At 44.2% G+C, this 26,201-nt stretch overlaps 1 protein-coding gene and 1 non-coding gene across 3 annotated transcripts in view; one reads left to right on the forward strand and one right to left on the reverse strand.

Annotated features, from left to right (window-relative positions):
• MLXIP (MLX interacting protein) overlaps positions 1–26,201 on the reverse strand; it is a 63,415-nt gene that overhangs the window by 29,180 nt on the left and 8,034 nt on the right. Inside the window, exon 1 of one of the 2 annotated variants that reach the window (XM_053586984.1) lies at positions 19,896–19,919. The exons of the other annotated variant lie outside the window; for it this stretch is intronic. The gene's annotated coding sequence lies outside the window, so the exon portion shown is untranslated. Of the gene's footprint in view, positions 1–19,895; positions 19,920–26,201 lie in introns of those variants that run through there. 2 annotated transcript variants of the gene reach the window in all.
• On the forward strand, positions 19,027–19,133 carry LOC128585065 (U6 spliceosomal RNA). Its single transcript, XR_008379814.1, has one exon. It is a non-coding gene; the product is annotated as a U6 spliceosomal RNA (small nuclear RNA).

Here is a 26,201-nt window from a genome sequence, read left to right on the forward strand (position 1 = left end):
GTTTTACTTTGTCACCCTCGGTGGAGTGCCATGGCATCACAGCTCACAGCAACCTCCAACTCCTGGGCTTAGGCGATTCTCTTGCCTCAGCCTCCTGAGTAGCTGGGACTACAGGTGCCTGCCATAATGCCCGGCTATTTTTTCTTACAGTTTGGCCGGGGCTGGGTTTGAACCCACCACCCTTGGTATATGGGGCCGGTGCCCTACCCACTAAGCCACGGGTGCCACCTTTTTTTTTTTATTATTAATTGCAGTTTGGCTGGGGTCGGGTTTGAAGGTTTGAACTTGCCACCTTTGGTTATGGGGCCAGCGTCCTATTCACTGAGCCACAGGCACCACCTGTGCCTATGTTTTTAATGACTACGCTTTTTATATAACTGATTCATTGCTGGGGGGGGATTTATTTAGTACTTCACACAACTCACCAAAATAAATTCTGACTAGTTATCTGTCTCATCTTCCCCCACTAATTTATGATACTTCCATTAACATATATTAAATCATAACATACACTAGTGTCTACTCTGGGGCCTTGTGTCATTAACTCACATCTAATCCTGTGCTAGTGTCGCAATGATTGATTGATTGATTTATATTTCAGAGCACACACATACATTTTGGTTGCGTAATTTGCATTTGTACCTTTTTTTTTTTTTTTTTTTTTGAGATAGAGTCTTACTATGTCGCCCTTGGTAGAGTGCCGTGGCATCACTGCTCACAGCAACCTCCAACTCTTGGGCTCAAGCAATTCTCTTGCCTCAGCCTCCCAACTAGCTGGGAATACAGGCACCCGCCACAATGCCCAGCTATTTTTTGTTACAGTTGTCACTGTTGTTTTAGCTGGCCCAGGCTGGGTTCATACCCAACATCCTCAGTGTATGTAGCTGACACTGTAACCACTGTACTATGGGTGCCAAGCCTATTTGTACCTTTTAGTCATTCACACAGAATATATGTGCACCAGTTAGGTGTGAATTTACTCTACCCCTCATCCCTACTCCCACCTACTTGATTTCTGTTGAGTTTTACTTCCATATGTGCACACAAGTGTTCATCCACTAGTTTGAATTTAGTATTGAGCACATATGGTATTTGTTTTTCCATTCTTGCTATACTTCACTGAGAAGAATGGTTTCCATTTCTACCTGGGTTGTTGCAAGACTAGATCACCTTTTTTTTTATACCTGAGGAATATTCCACAGTATACATATATTATAGTTTATTAATCTATTCATGTACTGATGGGCACTTGGGCTGTTTGCAAATCTTTGCGACTGTGAATTGTGCCGCTGTAAATACTTGAATACAAGTGTCTTTTTGATAAAGTATCTTTTTCCTCAGGCAGCGCCTGTGGCTCAGTGAGTAGGGCACCGGCCCCATATACCAAGGGTGGTGGGTTCAAACCCGGCCCCGGCCAAACTGTAAGAAAAAATAGCCAGGCATTGTGGCAGGTGCCTGTAGTCCCAGCTACTCAAGAGGCTGAGGCAAGAGAATCGCCTAAGCCCAGGAGAAGTTGGAGGCTGCTGTGAGCTGTGTGACGCCCACTCTACCGAGGGCGATAAAGTAAGACTGTTTCTACCAAAAAAAAAAAAAAAAAAAGTATGTTTTTCCTTTGGTAAATGCCTCCAGGTGGAAACGCTAGATCAAAAGGTAGATCTACTTTTAGTTCTTTGAAATACCTCCATACTATACTACTTCACAATGATTTATTATTAATAATTATCACCTTATAATATGCTTTACCATTTAGGTAAGGTTAGTCCCCATCATTTTTTAAAACAAATTTAGAATTTTAGAATTCTAGCCTATTATTCTTCCATGTGAACTTTAAAATCATGTTGTCAAATCTTAAAAGAAAACTATTCTACCTAGTATTTTGACTGGGGTTAATAAATACTTGATAAATAAATTAATAAGGGTGGCGCACGTAGCTCAGTGGGTAGGCACTGGCCACATGCACTGCGGCTGGAGGGTTCAAACCCAGCCCCAGCCAGCTGAAACAACAATGACAACTCCAACAAGAAAAATAGCCGGGCATCGTGGCAGGCGCCTACAGTCCCAGCTACTTGGGAGGCTGAGGCAAGAGAATTGCTTAAGCCCAAGAGTTTGAGGTTGCTGTGAGCTGTGACGCCACAACACTCTACCCAGGGCGATACCTTGAGACTCTGTCTCAAAAATAAATAAAAATAAAATAAATAAATAAAATTCTATAAAAGAACCAGGTGCAGTGGCTCATGCCTTTAATCCCAGTACTTTGGGAGGCCAAAGTGGGCGGATCACCTAAGCTCACAAGTTTGAGATCAGCCTAAACTAGAGCGAGACCCCATCTCTAAAAAATAGCCAGGTACCTATTGTGTGTAATGCAATGATACATTTCCAGTCCCGGCCAAACTGCAACAAAAAAATAGCTGGGCGTTGTGGTGGGCGCCTGTAGTCCCAGCTACTCGGGAGGCTGAGGCAAGAGAATCGCTTAAGCCCAGGAGTTGGAGGTTGCTGTAAGCTGCGTGATGCCACAGCACTCTACCGAGGGCCATAAAGTGAGACTCTGTCTCTACAAAAAAAAAAAAAAAAGAATAAACTATGTATGTTTTTGCCACAACAAATAAGTAAGCAAGGAGACAATTATGTTAATCAGTTAGATGTAAGCATTCCACATTGTATATCAAATCAGCACATTGTACCCCATCAATGCATTAATGTACACAGTTATGATTTCATAAAGAATTTAAAAATAAAACCTCCACCCAACTGCAGACATCTGGCTTAAAGAGGAAGTAAGTAAAGAAACAGAGTTCTCTGGGCAGAGCAAACACCTAGAGGCAAGACTCTAGAAACTGGCTACCAGAGATGTAAGTAACAGAAATAGATCACACTTGCAAAATGTTTCTGAGCTCCTGTGAAGACTGACAAAACCCAAATTTGTTATTCTTATTAATCATTTTGAGGGACTGCCAGCTACATAACCTACTTAAAAGTCAGAGAAATATGAAGCTGCCTGACGCATTCAAAGGATCAGGTAACACTTGCCAGGTAGCCAAGACCTATAAATAGGCTTTAAATGGGTTTTCTCTTTTTTAGATGAGAATTCAATGAGCTTATTCCAAACGCCTCTTCAGTTCTAAGGGTCTGGAATTGTACCCCTCCCCAGAGAAGGGGTGCTGATCCCACAGAACACTAATGAGGGGTCCCCAAAGCAGGATATAGTCTCAGAATAGACAGGTCTACGACACCTCCCCACAGCCACAGACCTATCTCTGAAAGGGGGGATTCAAAAGTACAAACAAGCAAACAACTTTATACTGCCCTCATCACGTAACAGGAATTCCAAAATAAATCTACTTTCCTTTTGGTGCTAAAGATGATTTCCTTCCCATCTGCTACTGAGAATTGGCTGTCATCCTAAATCTCTCCCTCTTTTTCTGTCCTCCTCTAATATATGTTTTTTAATCAGTTTATTAACCTTTCAAATAGCAGAGGAGTTTGGGATGGGCAGAAGAGTTGGAGCATAATCCACTAAATGGCAGGCAAGTGGCTCATGCCTGTAATCCCAGCACTTTGGGAAGCCAAGAAGGGCAGATTGCCTGAAGTCACAAGTTCAAGACCAGCCTGAGCTAGAGCAAGCTGTGATGCCACGACAGTCTACCAAAGGTGACAAAGTGAGACTCTGTATCAAAAAAAAAAAAAAAAAAGAAGAGAAGAATGAACTTGAGCCCAAGAATTTGAGGTTGCTGAGAGCTGTGACGCCACAGCACTCTACCGAGAGAGACAAAGTGAGACTCTGTCTAAATAAATAAATAAATAAATAGCAGGCAAGCTATTCTCAGTCACACTGGTCTCTATTTCATAAATGCACTACAGCTCCACAGCTGACACATATGAAAAGAGTAACATCTGGGTGGCGCCTGTGGCTCAGTCGGTAAGGCGCTGGCCCCATATACCGAGGGTAGCGGGTTCAAACCCGGCCCCGGCCAAACTGCAACCAAAAAATAGCTGGGCGTTGTGGCGGGCGCCTGTAGTCCCAGCTGCTTGGGAGGCTGAGGCAAGAGAATCGCGTAAGCCCAAAAGTTAGAGGTTGCTGTGAGCCGTGTGACGCCACGGCACTCTACCTGAGGGCCATAAAGTGAGACTGTCTCTACAAAAAAAAAAAAAAAGAAAAGAAAAGAGTAACATCTGATTCCTCTGAAGTCAAAATCCCAGGTTTTACTGAGGAAATCTGATTCTGTCCATTGTGCCTGTCTTGGTGTCATAAAAATTCAACTTATCTCTCAGCAGACTCTCCCACCAAGCCACTCTTCACAGAGGGAAACATAGCATATCTTCCAATCAGAGCCTACTCTGAAAGACACTTTCAGAATCACCCTGTCAGCTGCCAGCCACAGAAGAGCTGGGAAGAAGTCAATCAGTGTCTCCAGCTGCCAGCTCTTCAACCTGGAACAGACTTGTACATGAATGTTCACAGCAGCTTCATTCAAAATAAAGCTTGGCCAGGTACAGTGTCTCATACCTATAATCCTAGCACTTAGGGAGGCAGATGGATTGCCTAAGCTCAGGAATTCAAGACCAGCCTGAACAAGAGTTAAGGCTCCATCTCCACTAAAAATAGAAAAACTAGTTGTGCATTGTGATGGCTGCCTATAGTCCCAGCTACTCGGGAGGCTGAGGCAGGAGGATCACTTGAGCCCAAGAATTTGAGGTTAGGCCGGGCGAGGTGGCTCACACCTATAATCCTAGCACTCTGGGAGGCCAAGGCAGGTGGAATGCCTGAGCTCACAGGTTCAAGACCAGCCTGAGCAAGAGCAAGACCTCGTCTCTAAAAATAGTTGGGCGTTGTGGTGGCACCAGCTACTTGGGAGGCTGAGGCAAGAGAATTGCTTGAGCCCAAGAGTTTGAGGTTGCTGTGAGCTATGACACCAGAGCAAAAAGAATTTGAGGTTATTGTGAGCTAGGACTCTATGGCACTTAACCCCGGGGACATAGTGAGACACACTTTCAAGAAAGAGAAAAGAAAAAAGAAAAGAAAGGAAAGGAAAGGAAGGACAGAGAAAGGAAGAGAAGGAAGGAAGAGAGAGAAGGGAAGGGAAAGAAGGTAAGGAAGGGAGAGAAGTAAGGAGGAAGGGAGGGAGGCAGGGCCTTGGGCCCCCAAAGGGCTAGGATTATAGGCATGAGCCCTGGTGACCAGCTTGAAATGTCTATTCAAGTCCTTTCCTCATTTTTAAAAAATGGGTTGTTTCTTTCTTTTTTTTTGAGACAGAGCCTCAAGCTGTCGCCCTGGGTAGAGTGCCATGGTGTCACAGCTCACAGCAACCTCCAACTCCTGGGCTTAAGTGATTCTCTTGCCTCAGCCTCCCAAGTAGCTGGGACTACAGGCACCCGCCACGACACCTGGCTATTTTTTGTTTACAGTTGTCATTGTTGTTTGGCAGGCCCCGGCTGGATTAGAACTATGTGGCTGGCACACCTTAACCACTTGAGCTACAGGTGCTGAGCCTGTTTATTTTTGATTGTAGAGTTTTTTATATATTTGATAAAGAATGCAATTTTTATTAGATATATGATTTCCCAACATTCTCCCCCACTCTAGGGGTTGTCTTTTTTTTTTAGATAATCCACTATGTCATTCTTGGTAAAGTGCTGTGGCATCACAGCTCATAGCAACCTCAAACTCTTGGGCTTAAGCGATTCTCTTGCCTCAGTCTCCCAAGTAGCTGGGACTACAGGCGCCCGCCACACAACGCCCGGCTATTTTTTTTCTTTTTTTTTGTAGCTGTCATTGATGTTTAGCAGGCCCCGGTGGTGTTCAAACCCGCCAGCCTCAGTACATGTGGCTGGCGCCGTAACCGCTGTGCTACAGACGCTGAGCCTCAGGGTTGTCTTTTCTATACTACAACTTTTGAAAACTTTTCTAGCAGAATACATCAAAGATTTCATTGTGGATCCACTCTGATCTTGCAATTTCACTTTTAAGAATGTCTTAAGGGGGCGGCGCCTGTGGCTCAGTCCATAGGGCGCCAGCCCCATATACCGAGGGTGGCGGGTTCAAACCCGGCCCCGGCCAAACTGCAACCAAAAAAAAAAAAATAGCTGGGCGTTGTGGCGGGCGCCTGTAGTCCCAGCTGCTCGGGAGGCTGAGGCAAGAGAATCGCTTAAGCCCAGGAGTTGGAGGTTGCTGTGAGCTGTGTGAGGCCACGGCACTCTACCGAGGGCCATAAAGTGAGACTCTGTCTCTACAAAAAAAAAAAAAAAAAAGAATGTCTTAAGGAAATAATTTAAGAAATGTAATGAGAAAAACTATAAACAAGGATATTAAAGGACTATTCAACTGAATCCCAACACTCACCTTATACCATACATAAAAATTAACTCAAAATGGGACGGCGCCTGTGGCTCAGTGAGTAGGGCGCCAGCCCCATATACTGAGGGCAGCGGATTCAAATCTGACCTCGGCCAAATTGCAAAAAAAAAAAAAAAAAAATAGCTGGGCATTGTGGCGGGTGCCTGTAGTCCCAGCTACTTAGGAGGCTGAGGCAAGAGAATCGCCTAAGCTCAAGAGCTGGAGGATGCTGTGAGCTGTGACACATAGCACTCTACCGAGGGCAACAAAGTGAGACTCTGTCTCTAAAAAAATTAACTCAAAATGGATCACAGTCCTAAATGTAATAGCTAACGCTATAAAACTTCTTGAATAAAACATAACAGAAAATCCTAGACATTTTTGAGTTTGACAAAAAATTCTTAAATAGGATACAAAAACCATGAAAAGGAAAAAATAAGAGATACACTGGATTTCATCAAAATTAAAAACTTTTGCTCTTCAAAAGACAACTGAAAATGATGGCACAGATTTATTTTTATCTATGATGTACAAAAAAAAAGCAAAAAGGGCACAATGATAAAACAACGGGTATAATTCCAAGAGGAGTGGTCCAGAGGATTCTGCACTTTTCTTTCTATCTTTCCAAAATATCTGAATTCCCATTTAACAATGAGCATGTGTCTCTCTATAGTAAGCCAAGGGCAGGAGAACCTTCACAAAACAATCTCCATTTGTAAAAGAGAGAAAAATTAATGTCCATGTATTTAACAGAAAGTAAAACTCAATTAGCCAGGGTACCAAATTTGTCTTGTTGACTGGATTTGAGAGCTTTTTGTTTGTTTGTTTCATTTGCCATATTTCAGTAATGAGAATAATACTATTAAGTTTTTTGTTTGTTTGTAAACAGACAGGGTTTTGTTCCTTCGTCAAGACTATAGTGGCATCATCATTGCTCACTGTAACCTCAAACTCCCAGGGTCAAGTGATCCTCCTACTTTAGCCTCCTGAGTACCAGGTACAGATGTTCACCACCATGCCTGACTTTTTTTTTTTTTGGAGATAGAGCCTTGCTATATTGCCTAGGGTGGTCATTCTTGAACTCCTGGCCTTAAGCAATCCTCCTGCCTTGGCTTCCCAAAGTGCTGGGATTATTACAGGCATGAGTCACAGTGCCTGACCAATACTATAATTTTTAAAAGGGTTTAGTATCTTTGCTCTTTCACATGATTTGCAGATCATTTCTGTCACCAATTAATCTGGACAACAACTTTCAGTGACATAACTGGATAATAATGGCTTCAGATTATTCTGTAGAAGTTTATACATATAACATTATCTCACAATTAATTTAGTTATCTAAATTAGCTTAACTTAGTTATCTAAAGGTAAGTTCAAGTAATTCAAGATACCATAAAGGTCTATGCACTTGACTCGGTCCCTAAAACTTCACTAATTTAGTTACTATTACTTTATACCCAATTTAACCCATTGTGCAACCCAACAGAAAATGGCAAACACTAGACAGACAGGCAAACTCACTGCAGAACAAGTGACAGCCAACAGCCTGGAGGAGACAATCATTAAAGATTTGAAAAGCTGGGTGGGTGTGGTGGCTCTCGCCTGTAATCCTAGCACTTGGGAGGCCGAGGCAGGTGGATTGCCTAAGCTCACAGGTTCAAGATCAGCCAGAGCCACAGCAAGACTTTGTCTCTAAAAACAGCCAGAAGTTGTAACAGGTGCCTGTAGTCCCAGCTACTTGGGAGGCTGAGGCAAGAGAATCACTTGAGCCCCAGAGTTTGAGGTTGCTGTGAGCTATGACACCACAGCACTCTACCTAGGGCAAAAAAGTGAGACTCTGTCTCAAAAAAAAAGGCAACTCGAAAGAGTCTGGGATGGCCAAGCAGAGAAGCAAATACATCTGAATGTGGAAGAATGACCCAAAGTTACTATAATAATATAATAAATAATATTCAGAAATAAGTTACTAAATAATCAAGTTAGGCTGGGTGTAGTGGCTCAAATCTGTAATCCCTGCACTTTGAGAGGCCAAGGAGGGTGGAATGCTTGAGCTCAGGAGTTCCAGACCAGCTTGAGCAAGAGACCCCTATCTCTACTAAAAATAGAAAAGAATTAATTAATCAATCAAATTACATTACGCTGTGTTCAAGAAAGCAGCAAAGATTATCCTTTTTTATTTTTTGAGACAGAGTCTCACTCTGTCGACTTGGCTAGAGTGCCATGGCATCACAGCTGGTAATCACCTCAAACTCCTGAGCTCAAGATATCGTCTTGCCTCAGCCTTCTGAGTAGCTGGGACTACAGGTACCTGCCACAACGCCCAGCTAGTTTTTCTATTTTTAATAAGAGATGGGGTCTCACTCTTGTTCAGGCTGGTCTGGAACTCCTGAGCTCAGTAGTCTACCCACTTAAGCCTCCCAGAGTGCTCAATTATTATGCATTTGAGAGAGATTTCTACTTCCCATTAAAAATGGTTAATTTGTTTTGTTTTGTTTTGTTGAGACAGTTTCACTTCATCACCCTGGTAGAGTGCTGTGGCATCATAGCTCACAGCAACCTCAAACTCTTAGGTTCAAGTGATTCTCTTGCCTCAGCCTCCCAAGTAGCTGGGACTACGGGCACCTGCCACAATGCCCAGCTATATTTTATTATTTTATTTTATTCTATTCTATTTTATTGAGACAGAGTCTCACTTTGTTGCCCTAGGTAGAGTGTTGTGGCATCACAGCTCACAGCAACCTCCAACTCCTGGACTTAGGCAATTGTTTTGCCTTAGCCTCCCGAGTAGCAGGGACTATAGGCGCCTGCCACAACACCTGGCTATTTTTTTGTGGCAGTTTGGCTGAGGTCGGGTTCGAACCTGCCACCCTCGGTATATGGGGCCGGCGCTCTACCCACTGAGCCACAGGCGCCACCCCACCAGCTATTTTTAGAGGTCTCTCTCTGGCTTAAGCTGGTCTCGAACCTGTGACTTCAGGCAATTCACCTGCCTCAGCCTTCCAGAATGCTAGGATTACAGGTGTGAGCCACCGTGCCCAAATAATGGTTAATTTTCAATACATAAAAGATGACTAATAAACAGTGGTCTACAAAACCTGCTTATGAGGCAGATAAAGGAGGCATTTTTATGAACATATTTTAATAGCAACACAACTTTAATTGCATAAAAACTCAAAGGACTGGCATTTCAACCTAAAAAAGTCATTTTAGATTCATTCATAGATTCTTCTGTACTCCCTAAATTTTACCATGATGGTGGTTCCCACGTCTATCTCTGGATAACCCATGGATAAGGTCATTTCGTATCATCCTTCTACTACCCACCTCTATACACTAGGTATAAACTACTGCTTTTGCAGCTCCATCCTTGAGTAAAAAAGCACCAAAACTTGGATGTCTGGGGCAAAGAACTTGAAAATATTTTCCTCGCACTCAGCATGTTCTCCATCTAAGCTCTTCAAATGTTAGCCTGTAATCACATTGCGTTAGAAGACCTATATTAATCCAAATGCAGAGACACTAAATTCTTTTTCTTTTTTTTTTTGTAGAGACAGAGTCTCACTGTACTGTCCTTGGGTAGAGTGCCACGACTTCACACAGCTCACAGTAACCTCCAACTCCTGGGCCTACGCGATTCTCCTGCCTCAGCCTCCTGAGCAGCTGGGACTACAGGCGCCTGTCACAACGCCCAGCTATCTTTTTGTTGCAGTTTGGCTGGGACTGGGCTTGAACCCACCACCCTCGGCATATGGGGCCGGCGCCCTACTCACTGAGCCACAGGCGCCGCCCGACACTAAATTCTTGACCTGGGGAGAAAGGGAGTCTCAATCTTCTCACTACAAACACCTTTCTCTGTGAGCAATCTTCACCTGCTGAGGGAGAAGTTCCTAACATCCTCAACCCCTACAAGGCTCGGACTTCCACAAAGACATCCGGATATGTGGTATCTGACCACACAAATAGAAAACCAAACTGAGGGGTCAAGGTTAGACAATGCAGTCTGTCGACATCAGAAAACCCAAACAAGAGGCCCTGCTCCTGGTCTGCAGTAAATTCAGTAGAAGATTTACTCTCACTCTCTCTTGCTGACTAATTCTGTAGCTTGAAGCATCACACACATGACGGGGACAGACACCAGACCAAAGAGGTCAGAGGGGAGGTCAGCCAGGGCAGTAGTGACAGTAGGTGGGGAATGTGGCCAGAGCAGGTGGTCTCATGTCTGTAACAGGCAAGTGTCAAGTGAGCCTGAGATGACGGGCAAATAGTGTAACTCCTGGAAGCTCAGTGCCATTGGACATTACCAAGAGGCCACAGCTATGACCCAGCTAGGGTTCTTGATCAGCCTGGGCTGCCCACTAGGCTACAAGACAGTCATCTGCTTTGAGATGATTAACTTACTGCCATAAGTGAGTCATTTCTGACCCTTGAAAACTAGTGGGCTTCCTCCCAGCAGGGCCCAGGAACAGCAGCAGAGATGGAAGAAGAGAAGCCAGTTTCAGAGCACCAGAGCAACTCCAACCAAAGCAAGTGGGCACTTTATTCAAAACAATGATGGCTTTGTCAAGCACCAACCCAACAAGAGCCAGCTGAAAAACCTGCCCTCCTTCCTCTCCTAATTTCTAGCCTCAAGTTTCCTGTGACGTTGAGGCACAACATTAAAAAGGACGAAAAAAACACATAAACCAACACTGGCCCAGCCATGTGACCCAACAAAAGGCAGGCCAGCTGCCCTTCAGGTATGATACATCACTGGAGCTGGCTGCTCTGCAGCCCTGGACCTCCTACCAGGCAGCCCAAGACACATTTAAGCCTCACTGATATATTTCCAGTGATCCCAGCCACCAAAGAACAAAAGGTTTCAATGAAGCACCAAGTGTTTCTATAGTCATCTGGGAGGGCAGCACACCCCAGACCTCAACTTGAGCTACTCAGCATGGGTGGCTGCCCCCCCATCTTTAGAAGAGCCTAAAAGCTGCTACTGGAGCCCTCTAGGACAGGAAACAGAAGAAACTCTCCCTGTAGGGAAGACCTGGGGGCTGGGAAGGAGCAGATTATGGTGTTTCTCACACCACACCCTGCCCTGCTCACTTCATCCCTATTTTGCCAATCCAGGCAGCCATCTCCAGCACTATACGAACAACCCATAACTCCAAGGAGCCAGCAACAGGCACACAAATAAAGATAAGCAAACAAACTTATCAGACAAAAAGCAGCTGACTCCACACACCCATGCCAGCCCCCATGATGTGGGTCTCTGGAAGGCTGCTCTGAGAATGATCTAGTGGAAACTGTGCACAGCACACGTGAGCTTTACTTGCCTGCTAGCTCTCCAGGGCTATGCAAGGATGGCACCAAGCACAAGGTAGGGCTGAGCTGATAAAATGAGTCTTTGCTTTCAGTGAGGGCAGGCTTTCTTATTAACAAAGACTTCTGCCAACATTTCTCGCAAGGATAAGCCCATGGATTCCAGACTAAGGGGAATGGAGACAGGTCTGATAGATAGGGACCAGCCTGTAAGAACAGGAAGGTGGGCACTGGGTCTCCAGTGGGCTAGGAAATAGGGCACTGTAGGAGCTAGAAGCAGGAGTGCAGCAGGTGGCACCCAGCCTCCACAGTCAGGCCTGACCAATTGTCAATTTCAAAGCATAACCAAAGTCCTCTCGCCAGCAACTGGTAGCCCCTCAACCAAGCCTTCTGCCAACAGTGCAGGTGGTAGGGCAGATGAACCCACAGAAGTCCCACAAGCAAGCAAACTGACAGCAAAGCTACCAGAGTCAGAGAGGGTATCCCCAGGCTCATCTGACAAGAAGAACATAGACTTTCCCTAAGCACTGAGTCAGCTCTTCCTTCCCCTATCAAGTTCTATGCCAGTTCTGTAATGGACAGGAACATACATGGATGGTGTTCCACCATCATGTGTAAGTTCACACCAGCTGGGAAGACTCACACTGGAATCACAACCTTCCATGAAGTCTTGCTCCTCTGGAGCAACAGCCAAGGAACAGTAGTGATTGCAACATCCATGCGACGAGAGCCTCTTAGAAGCCTGTTGACCAGCAGCACATCCCAGGACATGCATGCTTGAGCCTCAGTCCCACAAGCACACTGCTAACCTTTCATTCTGTCCCCTGCACCTTTGGAGCTTTCAGATCCACAGCCCAGGGCACCAGAACAAGGACCGCCTTTCAACTGCACACATGCTGACCACCACTGCTCCAAACGCAGCTGACCCATGAGAGTGGGTCAGTGAAATAAGGGATGTACCTAATGTGTCTTTTATTAAGAGTCCTCACTGGGCATGGTGGCTCACGCCTATAATCCTAGCACTATGGAAGGCCAAGACCAGCCTGAGCCGGAGCGAGATCCCATCTCTAAAGAAAAAAATATCCAAGCTCGGCGCCTGTAGCTCAAGTGGCTAAGGCACCAGCCACATACACCAGAGCTGGCAGGTTCAAATTCAGCCCAGGCCTGCCAAACAACAGTGACAGCTACAACCAAAAAACTGCCAGAGATATTGGCCTGGATGTGGAAAAAAGGGAACACTTCTGCACTGCTGGTGGGAATGCAAACTAACACGTTCCTTTTGGAAAGATGTTTAGAGATCACTTAGGGATCTAAAAATAGACGTACCATTCAATCCTTCAATTCCTCTACTAGATATATATCCAGAAGACCAAAAATCACTTTGCAACAAAGATATTTCCACTAGAATGTTTATTGCAGCCCAATTCATAATTGCTAAGTCATGGAAGAAGCCCAAGTGCCCATCAACCCATGAATGGATTAATAAATTGTGGTATATGTACACTATGGAATATTACGCAGCCTTAAAAAAAGATGGAGACTTTACCTCTTTCATGTTTACATGGATGGAGCTGGAACATATTCTTCTTAGCAAAGTATCTCAAGAATGGAAGAAAAAGTATCCAATGTACTCAGCTCTACTATGAAACCAATTTATAAGCACCCACACTTTCATATGAAAGCTATAACCCAACTATAGCCCAAGAAGAATGGGGAAAGAGAGGGAGGGGAAGATGGGGGGAGGGAGGGTAATTGGTGGGACCACACCTACGGTACATTTTACAAGGGTACAAGTTAAATCTACTAAGTATAGAATATAAAACACAATTACTAAGAAAATGCGGTGAAGGCTATGTTTGATGAAACCAGTTTGATGAAAGTATTTCAAATTGTATATAAAACCAGCACACTGTACCCCATTATTGCATTAATGTACACAACTATGATTTAATAAAAAAAAAAAAGGCCGAGCATTGTGGCAGGCACCTGTAGTCCCAGCTACTTGGGAGATTGAGGCAAGAGAAACACTGGAGGTTACTGTGAACTGTGATGCTACGGCACGCTACCCAGGGCGATAGCTTGAGGCTCTGTCTCAAAAAAAACAAAGAAAGAAAGGAAGAAAATAGCCAAGCATTGTGGCAGGCGTCCATAGTCCCAGCTACCTGGGAGGCTAATGCAAAAGAATCGCATTAGCCTAAGAGTTTGAAGTTGCTGTGAGCTATGACGTGATGGCACTCTACCAAGGGCAACAAAGTGAGACTCTGTCTCCAAAAAAAGAGTCCTGGAAAGTTCTCAGGGTAAAAAATCCTTTTAGGAAGGAGGAAGAGTTAGAGAAACATTTTCAGAGAAAGCAGCCAAATCTGGAGTCTACCAACAGAGACAAATGCAATAGGACCCAGAGTCACCACAGGGGATTACAAAAAATACCATGGAAATATTTTCCACAATCTGTTGCTAGAACATCCACACAAGGAAATACTATTTAGCCACTAAAAATACTGCAGTAGTGGTACCCACCTGTGACCCCAGCTATTCAGGAGGCTAAGGCAGGAGGATCACTGGAGCCCAAAAGCTTGAGGTTACTGTGAGCTTTGATCACACTACTGCACTCTACCAGGATGACAGAATGAGAATCTGCTTCTAAATAAATAAATACAGGGCGGTGCCTGTGACTCAAAGGGGTAGGGCACTGGCCCCATATACCAGAGGTGGCGGGTTCAAACCTGGCCCCAGCCAAAAACTGCAACATAAATAAATAAATACATACATACACGTGCGCACACAAAACTCAGTTTAAAAGGAAATGGTTAATTTTAATTTTAAAATATAAACAAAACTAAAAACAGAGAAATAATGATAAGTAAAATCTGTAAGAAGGCCTTGGAAAATGCAGCAAAATTCCAAAAAGTAAGGTCCTAAGCTTAGAAAAGAATTCCTCAACTTTTCAGTGAACTTATTTCAGCAAAGGGAACATTGCATCTCTGATAAATACAAATTCTATTTTCATCTGGCTTAGAAGCAGATGTTATACCATTCAAGAACCGTAAAGCTATCTGCCAACACCTTTATAAATCAGATAGGAAGACAGGAAAAAGGGAAAGGAAGAAAGAGAAGGAGAAGAGAAGGAAGAAAGGAAAGAAGAAGGAAAGGAAGGAGAAAGAACAAATGAACAAACTAGAAATCCTAGTAACATATGCAAGGTGTACACACAAGTAGTACTTTTGCATGTGAGAATGGGTACAGTGGGGAGAGGGTTCTAATGTAGCAAACCCACTGCTTTCTTAGCCACCCCAAATACATACACATAGATGTGTGCACGCACACACACTGGGAAAGCAAAGTCAAAGATAGGTAACATAATGTAAAACATACAGGTTAAAAACTTTAAACAAGAGCCTTGGGGTTAAGTCAAACTATCCCCCCTTTCCTCTACCCCAGAATCACCCAAAGAAAATAGCCCTTCCCTAGTCAAGTATGATGAAGATAAGGGCTAATAGTCTGAAAAGAAATGTAAGGCTAAGATTACCTATAATCCAAGAATTTCACAAAACAGAGAATAAACTCTCCATTCATGGGACAAGAACATTTATAAAATCATTGCCGTAGTGCCTCATAATTCAGAGTAACTGTCCCCTAGGAGCAGGCATACTTCTGAGGTTTACCAGGCAGACAGTCTTATATTTGGTATTCAGAGGATTATGCTCTGTGACTTTAAACAGAGCAGGGGCAAGATGGCCAACATAGCAGTAAGAACACCTAAAAAAATCATCCTTCTGCCAGAGCTGACCTGTGGCAAATAGCACACCACCTTCACCTTTTAAGCCAAGACTCATTTCTAAACTAGATTCAGCCTAGATTAAATTCATTTCCTCAGAACACCTAATACCTGAACTCAGACCTGAAATTATACCCAAACTGAACCAAAATTTAAAAGTAGAGTTCACATAAAAATCCATTATTTCTTTCAATTTTTCAAATATGCCAGATCTCCTAACACCGGACTGACATTCCCAAATAGCAAGAGTTAACTGGAGTTGAGTGATGGCTCCCTTTCAGATAAACACTGTGTAAGATCACTCCAGTCCCCACCACTCCCTATTGCCTTTCTGTCACTGAGCCCAAGTCAACTGCAGTTTATGCCTGCACAATTTTCATAATAAAGAAACATTTCTCTATAACCATAATCTTATCAAAAGGAAGAAAATAAAAAGATAAAAAAGATCTCTTGGCCTTACGGACGGCCTATTTTATTTCCTGGCTCTTATGAACATTTAAGTTTGTGATGCCTGACCCAGATAAACAATGTCAAGAGAAAAAAGGTCTTAACAGCACAATTTACAGAGGGCGATTTGAGAAGCACTGATGCAACATGGAGAACCCAAAGGAAGGTCACTTTCCCAAACATTCCTCCATTTACTGTACACAGTGGAGATACAGAAACATAGATTTTCTAGACACTAACATCTGTCTTGAAGATCATCTGTGAAGATCATCACACTAACATATGAACTTGAAGATCATCTGTTACTGTACTTCCCAAGTCAGATTTCCTAAAGATAATGTTGAAAATCTGAAATTTTTCAACATTTTTCTTAAAAAATCAGCTTACTAAGTCATAATTTACACACCATAAAATCCACCCTTTGAGTTCAGTGGTTTTTAGTGTATTCACAGAGTTGTGTAACCATCACCACTCTCTAATTTTAGAACATTTTCATCACCCTCAAAAAAAAAAAACCCATACCCATTACCAGTGACTATTTATTCTTCCCCACCCCCAGCCCTGGCAACTCCTACTCTACTTTCTGTTTCTATGAGTTTGCCTACCCTGGACATCTCATACAAATGGGATCACAACACGTGGTCCTTTGGGTCTGGCTTCTTTCACCCAACAAGATGTTCTCAAGGTTCACCCATGTTGTAGCATGTAACACTTCATCCCAAAGTTGTTTTGTTTTGGGGGGAGGGGGTCTGAGACACAGTCTCACTCTGTTGCTCAGGTTAGAATGCCTTGGTGAAAGCCTAGTTCACAACAACCTGAAATTCCTGGGTTCAATCCATCCTCCTGAATAGCTGGGACTACAGGCACCTGCCACAAAGCCTGACTAACTTCATTTTTAGTACAGATTTTTTATTTTTAATAGTCTCCCTCTCCCTTGTTCCAGCTGCTCTTGAACTCCTGAGCTCAAGTGATCCCCCTGCCTCCACCTCCCAGAGTGCTGGGATTATAGGCCCAAATCACTGTGTGTGGCTGTGTTTTCAATATATATATATATATATATATATATATATATATATATTTTTTTTTTTTGGAGACAGTTTCAGTTTGTTGCCCTTGGTAGAGTGCCATGGTGTCATAGCTCACAGCAACCTCAAATACTTGGGCTCAAGTGATCCTCTTGTCTCAGCCTCCTAAATAGCTGGAACTACTCACCACAATGCCTGGCTACTTTTAGAGGCAGGGTCTCCCTCTGGTTCAGGCTGGTTTTGAACCTGTGAGCTCAGGCAATCCACCCACCTCGGCCTCCTAGAGTGCTAGGATTACAGGCGTGAGCCACTGCACCTGGCAGTGTTTTAAATATTTTTAAAAATATTTGCTCACCCATAATAAAACCAATATGGTCATTCCTTAAATAAATGCAATTTTTCTCATTTTTTTCTAACATTTTATTATGAATATTTTGAAGCATACAGGAAAGTTAGAACACTCAGGTACCTACCACCTGGATTCTCCAATTAACATCTTAATATATTTATTTTATCACTAATGCATCTCTCCATCCATGACTCCACCATATATATATATATTTTTTTTTGTTTTTGTTTTTGAGACAGTCTCACTTTGTCACACTCAGTATAGTGCTGCAGCATCACGGCTCACAGCAATCTCAAACTCTGGGGCTTAAGCGATTCTCTCGCCCTCAGTCTCCCGAGTAGCTGCGACTAAGCCACCTGCCACAATGCCCGGCTATTTTTAGAGATGAGGTCTTACTCTGGCTCAGGCTGATATTGAACCTGTGAGCTCAGGCAATCCACTTGCCTCAGCCTCCCAGAGAGCTAAGATTACAGGCATGAGCCACCATGCCCGGCCTCATCTTATTTTTTTTAAAGCTGTGATTCTCAAAGTATGGTTGTCAAAGGTCCCTGAGACCATTTGGGGAGGTTCATGATATCTCTTTATCACTTATCTATGTCTCCATCCATGAATCCATCTTAAAGCAGTGGTTCTCAAAGTGTGATTGTCAAAGGTCCCTGAGACCCTTTTGCAGCTCCATGATATCAAAGCTATTTTGAATATAATACTTAGAGGTTATTTGCCTTTTTCACTTCTGCTCTCTCAAGAGTGTATGGCAAAACTTTCCAGACACGACATATTACAGAGGATGAATACAAAAGCAGATCTAAGCATATAGCCACTTCCTAAGCAAACATTAGACAAACATTAAGGAGATTTGCAAATGCATAAAACAACATCAATTCTTCTCAATTCTTTTCAGAAAATAGTCATTTTCTATAAAAGTATGCTGGCCGGGTACAGCAGTTCATGCCTGTAATCCTAGCACTCTGAGAAGCCAAGATAGGTGGATAGCTTAAACCCAGGAATTTGAGACCAGCCTGAACAAGGGCAAGACTCCATCTCTGCTAAAAGTAGAAAAATTAGTCAGCCATAATGGCAGGTGCCTATAGTCCCAGTTACTCAGGAGATTGAGGCAGGATGATCACTTGAGGCCAGGTGTGGTGGCTCATGCTTGTGATCCTAGCACTCTGGGAGGCTAAAGCAGATGGACTGCTTGAGTCCACAAGTTCGAGACTAGCCTGAGCAAGAGAGAACCTAACTCTACTAAAAAATAGAAAAACTAGGGGGCGGCGCCTGTGGCTCAGTGAGTAGGGCGCTGGCCCCATATGCCGAGGGTGGTGGGTTCAAACCCAGCCCCAGCCAAACTGCAACAAAAAATAGCCGGGCGTTGTGGTGGGCGCCTGTAGTCCCAGCTGCTTGGGAGGCTGAGGCAAGAGAATCGCGTAAGCCCAAGAGTTAGAGGTTGCTGTGAGCCGTGTGACACCACGGCACTCTACCCGAGGGTGGTACAGTGAGACTCTGTCTCTACAAAAAAAAAAAAAAGAAAAACTAGATAGGCATGGTGACACATGCCAGTAGTCCCAGCTACTCAGGAGGCTGAGGCAAGAGGATCTCTCAAGATCAAGAGTTTGAGGTTACTGTGAACTATGATGTTACGGCACTCTAGCCTGGGGAAACAGAGTGAGACTGTCTCAAAAAAAAAAAAAAAAAGTGGGTGGTGCCTGTGGCTCAGTGGGTGAGGCACCAGCCCCATATACCGAGGGTGGCGGGTTCGACCCTGGCCCGGGCCAATCCTCAACAAAAAAATAGCCGGGTGCTCGCTTCGGCAGCACATATACTAAAATTGGAACGATACAGAGAAGATTAGCACAGCCCCTGCACAAGGATGACACGCAAATTCATGAAGCGTTCCATATTTTTAGGCTATGTTAACTTAGTGTGATGAAAGTGTGTCAAACGGTCTGTGAAGCTAGTGAATGATGCCCCATGATCATATCAATGTACACAGCTATGATTTAATAAAAAAAAAAAATTAAAATAAATAAATAAATAGCCAGGCATTGTGGTGGGCGCTTATAGTCCCAGCTACTCAGGAGGCTGAGGCAAGAGAATTGCCTAAGCCCAGAAGTTGGAGGTGCTGTGACCTGTGACACCACAGCACGGCACTCTACCGAGGGTGATAAAGTGAAACTCAGTCTCTACAAAAAAAAAAAAAAAGCTACTTGCATTAATATGTAATGGGCTTATTATTTTTTAATGCTTTCAAAAATATTTTTAATTTTTCTCAGTTGTGATTTCTAATATAATAAACATCAATAGCCATAATCCATATAAACCAAAGTTCCTTGGGGGTCTCAATATTTAAGAGAGGAAAGGGATCCTAAGAGCAGAGAATTTGAGAGCCACTATTCTAAAGCATTTCATAACTAAATCTACAGAGAACTCAAATTAAGCAACAAAAAAAGAGCAACAATCCCTTATATGAATGGGCAAGTAAGATGAATAGAACCTTCTCTAAAGAAGATAGACAAGGCCAGGCGTGGTGGCCCACACCACTGACAGCAACATGAGACTCTGTCAAAAAAAAAACAAAACAGTCTGCCAATGGATATGGAATGGATAAATGAAATGTGGTATACCCCCACAATGGAATACATTCAGCAATAAACAGGAACAAAATACCTGATACATGCTACCAGATGGACGAACTTTGAAACACGATGCCAAGTCCAAGAAGCCAGACACAGAAGGGCATGTAGTATATGATTCCATGTATATGAAATGTCCAGAAAAGACAAATCTATAGAAACAGAAAGCAGATTAGTGGTTGTCTAGGGCTGTGGTGGGAACCATGATTAAATGTGAAAGGACACCCAGGAGCTTACTGAGGGATGTAAAGTCCTAACACTGGGTTAGGAAGATGTCTGAACAACTAAAAGAATGACTGAACTGTACACTTACAATGGGTACATTTTATGGTGTGTCAATTACAACTCAATAAAATTGCTGGGGGGAAAAAACCCTGTCTGGCAACAACTGGATAAAAGAATCCTGCTTCAAGGCAAAGAAAGATCTACTTGATAATTTAAAGAACAAAGGAAGCAATTTAAAAAGACCCTGCTACTCAACTAGAAAATAGCTATTTAAAACAGCAAGCTAATACATAGGTATATACTATTTTTGTTTTTTTGAGACAGAGTCTTACCATTATAGCTCACAGCAACCTCCAACTCCTTGTCTCAAGCGATCCCCTTGCCTCAGTTTTTCTATTTTAGTAAAGACAGGGTCTTGTTTTTTGCTCAGGCTGGTCTCTAACTCATGACCTCAAGCAATCCACCCACCTCGGCCTCTAGAGTGCTAGGCTTACAGGCATGAGCCACCCAGCATCCAGTATATACTGTTTTAAGAATTCATTCAAAGTGTTTCATTTTAATAAATAAATCCAGCTGGCCAGGCATGGTGACTCACACCTGTAATCCTAGCACTTTGGGAGGCTGAGGCAGGTGGACTGCTTGAGCTCTGGAGTTCTAGACCAGGCTGGACAAAAGCAAGACTCCATCTCTTCTAAAAATAGAATACTAGCTTTCGGCCGGAGACGCCATCTAACGGTAATTCACCAAAATGACAAACACAAAGGGAAAGAGGAGAGGCACCCAATACAGGTCCTCTAGGCCTTTTAGAAATCATGGAGTTGTTCCTTTGGCCACATATATGCGAATCTACAAGAAAGGTGATATTGTAGACATCAAGGGAATGGGTACTGTTCAAAAAGGCATGCCACACAAATGTTACCATGGCAAAACTGGAAGAGTCTACAATGTTACCTAGTATGCTGTTGGCATTGTTGTAAACAAACAAGTTAAGGGCAAGATCCTTGTCAAGAGGATTCATGTTTGTATTGAGCATATTAAGCACTCTAAGAGCCGAGATAGCTTCCTGAAACGTGTGAAGGAAAATGATCAGAAAAAGAAGGAAGCCAAAGAGAAAGGTACCTGGGTTCAACTGAAGCACCAGCCTGCTCCACCCAGAGAAGCCCACTTTGTGAGAACTAATGGAAAGGAGCCTGAGCTCCTGGAACCCATTCCCTATGAATTCATGGCATAATAAGCATATAACATAACACACAGGAGTACCAGTGGACCCATGTTTTTAGGTCCAAGAACCTATTTATTCCCCATGAGCTCATGGCATAATAGGCGTACAGCATAGCACACAGGATAACCAACAGACCCCATGTAACAGTGATACAAGGTGCTGGAACCTATTTCTCATGAATTCAAAAATCAATCAACACGGGCAGCGCCTGTGGCTCAGTCTGTAGGGCGCCGGCCCCATATACCGAGGGTGGCGGGTTCAAACCCGGCCCCAGCCAAACTGCAACCAAAAAATAGCCGGGCGTTGTGGCGGGCGCCTGTAGTCCCAACTGCTCGGGAGGCTGAGGCAAGAGAATCGCTTGAGCCCAGGAGTTGGAGGTTGCTGTGAGCTGTGTGAGGCCATGGCACTCTGCCGAGGGCCATAAAGTGAGACTCTGTCTCTACAAAAAAAAATAAAACGTAAAAAAAAAAAAAAAAATCAATCAACACTTTGTCACATTCAATGGCAAGGTGCCTCCCTGAGCTACTGGAATCTCTTCTCTGTGAATTCATGGCATGGTAGATACAAATAATAGCATAAAAATATTTCTTGTTCATTCACTACAAGTGTGATATTTTTTTCCCAAAGAAATATTAAAGCAAATTTTAATGTATCCTAAAAATAAATAAATTAATTAATTAATTAAAATAGAAAAACTAGCCAGGCCTAGTAGTAGGTGCCTCTAGTCCCAGCTACTCCAGAGGCTGAAAGAAGATTGCTAAGAGTTGGAGGCTGCAGTGAGCTATGATGATGCCATAGCACTCTACCCAGAGTGACAGATGGATACTCTGTCTCAAAAAAACGGGAGTAAGGGAGGGCAGATACAGTGGCTCAGGCCTGTAATCCTAGCACTCTGGGAGGCTGAAGTGGGTAGATTGCCTGAGCTCACAGGTTTGAGACCAGCCTGAGCCAAAGGGAGACCTCATCTCTAGAAATAGCCAGGAGTTGTGCTACTTGGGAGGCTGAGGCAAGAGAATGGCTTGAGCTCAAGAGTTTGAGGTTGCTGTGACCTATGATGCCACAGCGGTCTACCAAGGGTGACAAAGTGAGTCTCTTGTCTCCAAAAACAAAAGGAGCGGGAGGGGGTAGCAAGCACGGTGACTCAGTACTTTTAGAATGTCCAGGCAAGTAAGACCAGGAGTTCGAGACCAGCCTGGACAACATAGTGAGATTCCATTTTGACAAGAAATTTTTAAAAAATTTCTTGTGGTGGTGTGCAACTACTTAGGAGGCTGAGGCAAGAAGATCACTGGAACCCAGGAGTTGGAGGCTGCAGTAAGCTATGATGACACCACTGCACTCTTGCCCTGGTGACAGAGCAAGACTCTCTTAATTGAAACAAACAAGAATTATAAATTAACTTTCTCTGAAAAGCTTAGTATCAAGCTATCTAGGCTGGTTCCAACTGCCAATCTTAAAATAAGGCAGACCATCTGCAAGAAGGCCAGTTACCACACCTTGAATATATGAAAAGGTTCTTTAAAAAGCAGCGCCTGTGGCTCAAAGGAGTAGGGCGTCAGCCCCATATGCCAGAGGTGGTGAGTTCAAACCCAGCCCAGCCAAAAACTGCAAAAAAAAAAAAAAGCTATAATCCTGGGTGAATATCTTAGAATCTGGCTAATTTTCCTACTTCCTACCTAAGAAGCTGTTTTTCATTTTGGTGACTGAATTTGGCTCATGATGGCAGAACAAAAGCAGCTGCCCTCCATCCCCCTGCCCACAAACCTGGAAGGAAGGGTGACTAGCTTCCAAAGCTGATTCACCTGCCAGAATGTTCCTCACCAGTGAAGCTGTGCTACCAAAGTCCCCATGGTTCCTCTCCACAACGCAGCAAAAACTCCCCAACCTCTGCTCTATCTTCAGGAGCCTTTGCTTCCTCTTCATTGTCACCCAATTGAGCTTCTTCAAGCTCACGTCTAAGATTCAAAGGGTACATAGACTCCTGTTTCTGGAATTATTTATTTCTCCAGATCTTGGATCTCCTTCTGAAGCTACCAAAATCACCTCTTCTCCACTGCCTCCCTCTAGAAGATTTTTTGCAGTCAAACCCCAATAAGGTGAGGCTTGAGGCTGGGCATGGTGGCTCACACCTGTAATCCTAGCACTCTGGGAGGCCAAGGCAGGCAAACTGCCTGAGCTCACAGGTTAGAGAACAGCCTGAGCTAGAGTGACACCTAGTCTCTAAAAATAGCTGGGCCTTGTGGTGGGTTCCTGTAGTCCCAGTTACTTGGGAGGCTGAGGCAAGAGGATCACTTAGCCCAAGAGTCTGAGGTTGCTGTGAGCTATGATGCCATAGCACTCTACCAGGAGGCGACAAAGTGAGACTCTGTATCAAAAAAAAAAAAAAAAAAGAATGTGAGGCTTCAGGGAATTCAAGCCCAAGCAGTATTCCTTTGCCACTAGCAGACCCACCTGAGTAAACAACACTCAGGACCTATGGTGGTGTATGCTTCACATCATTCAGAACACAAGCTCAAAACTCCAAAGCCTCCCTTCCCAATGACCCTTAAGAGGCCCAGTGACAAGACGGAGCAGCCAGACAGAAAGAACCCAGGGCGCCTGCATGTGGACAACTGTGTTCCCTACCTCAAGAACAGCACCTCTGAGGGAAGCGGCCCTCCCACAGCTCTGGCTATCAGGGCAGCCCCAGGCAGCTGAGTTCTGTGCACTGTGAGCCTCTCACCACACGGCAGTCCCACAGCTGACTGGTCTTCCCCAGGTGCCCTCAGGTCAGTAACAACCCCCAGCTGCTCGGGCCAAAAAACTCAGAGTCATTGCTGACTCCTTTTCCTTTCATCTCCCATGTCCGATTCATCAGCAAGTCCAAAAACTACCCTAAATGCATCTACCTCTAACCACCTCCATTGCCAGCTTCCCATCTACCCACCATCTACCCACCAGGCTACCTTCCTGCCAACAGCCTCCTGAAGATGGCAGCCGTTCCATGGAGTGCATCGGTACTCCCACGAAATGAGAACGACTGCCTGACTGTCCACCTAGCCCACAAGGTCCCAGCCTCTTTAATCTCCTCTCATGCTCCTCAATGCCCTCACCACGCTGGCCTTCTTTCTACCCCCACGCTATGCCCAGCTCACTCCACCCGAGCCTCCTCTACCACCTGGAATGCCTCCCCATTCCTGTTCCTCCTCGCCACTCAGATTTCAGTTCAACCTGAAATGCCACCTCCTCAGAAAACTTCTCTGACCCGCCTAGAGCATCTACCCACCCACTCTCCCCCACCACATCTCTCTATCTTTTGTGTTATTTTACAGTTTCCACTGCACTCAAATTATAAATTCTGATTTGCTAATGGACTCTCCCATCAGAATGTAAGATCCATAAGGGGAGACCACTGATTTGTCTGTGTTCTGTCTGTGTCCCCCAAGGTCTAGAACCACACTGGCACACAACAGAGGCCTGATTCATACGTCTGCATGAGCACTTGTGCTAGGGACGGCTAAACCCAAACCACAGCCAGACTCATGCTCTGTGGCCCATGAGCCCACTCAGAGGCAGAAGACCAGCTGGACACCCTCCCAAACATCTGACTTGGAGACCCCGGGGCTAATTTAATTAGATAACTGGAAAAGGTCACTGATGGTCCCAGGATCCCTAAATCACGTCCATTACGAAACACAGGCCCCAGGCAAGCTCAAGCCAGGCGCACACAGAAGTTCCCATAAGCAGAAGCTTGCAGCACAGTCATGCAGTGAGCAGAGGGAGAAGTGAGGCCACAAAGACAAGCAAGCCCTGCTGGGATCAGAGGCTCCAAATAGAGACCCAACAAGGAATAGTGCCTCCCCCTGCTGGGGACAGAACCACCTGAAATCCAGGACTAGTCATCCCCACTGAAGTCTGGTAGCCTCAGACTCCTGGAATTAGCCTAGGTGACCAGCACCCTCCTTATATGAACAACAAACCCCTATCTCACAGACCAGCATGGGACAGACCCTGATGCATGCAGCCAAAGAACCCAAGCCCTGCAGCCTGAACTTCTAACCATGGGTAAGAACATTCCAACAAAAGATAGAAAATAATCACCTAAGACACTGGTTGTCTGAACTGTACATTTCATACCAAAGAAGTATTAATAATTCAATTCTGGAGAATGGGAGCTCATGCTCTGATTTTTTCATCAGCCATTATAAGAAGCCTTAAAAATAAACAAAAATTTACTTTCTATTATACCCTTTTATAGAGATTATACCAGGGAACAAGGACAAAATCTACTTTATAGACTTTCTTAACAAGGGCCTTACTGTCACCAGATTCCCCTGAAAAGGCCCCGGAAGACACCTAGCAGCCTCCATGTGACTCTGGGGTGGGTTGTTGGGCTCTTGCTCAGGAAAGAACTAAGACAGACTTTCACACCAGGTTTATGTGCTTAAAAATATTTCCTCAAGAAACTTTTATAGCTCAGCGCCCACAGCACAGTGGTTACAGCGCTGGCCACATACACCCAGGCTGGCAGGTTCGAACTCGGCCTGGGCCTGCTAAACAACAATGGCAACAACAACAAGAACAAAAGAAAAAATAGCCGGGTGTTTTGGCGGGTGCCTGTAGTCCCAGCTACTTGGGAGGCTAAGGCAAGAGAATCGCTTAAGCACAAGAGTATAAGGTTGCTGTGAGCTGTGACACCACAGCACTCTACCAAGGGCAACATAGTGGGACTCTTGTTTAAAAAAAAAAAAGCAAGAGGGCAGTGCCTGTGGCTCAAGGAGTAGGGCGCCAGTCCCATATGCCGGAGGTGGCGGGTTCAAACCTAGCCCCGGCCAAAAAAAAAAAAAACAAAAAAAAAGCAAGAAACTTTTGAAACCGGTCTGTTTCCTATCATTGCTATAACAAATTACCACG

The sequence above is a fragment of the Nycticebus coucang genome, chromosome 4, assembly GCF_027406575.1.
Source record: "Nycticebus coucang isolate mNycCou1 chromosome 4, mNycCou1.pri, whole genome shotgun sequence".
Lineage (NCBI taxonomy): Eukaryota > Metazoa > Chordata > Mammalia > Primates > Lorisidae > Nycticebus > Nycticebus coucang.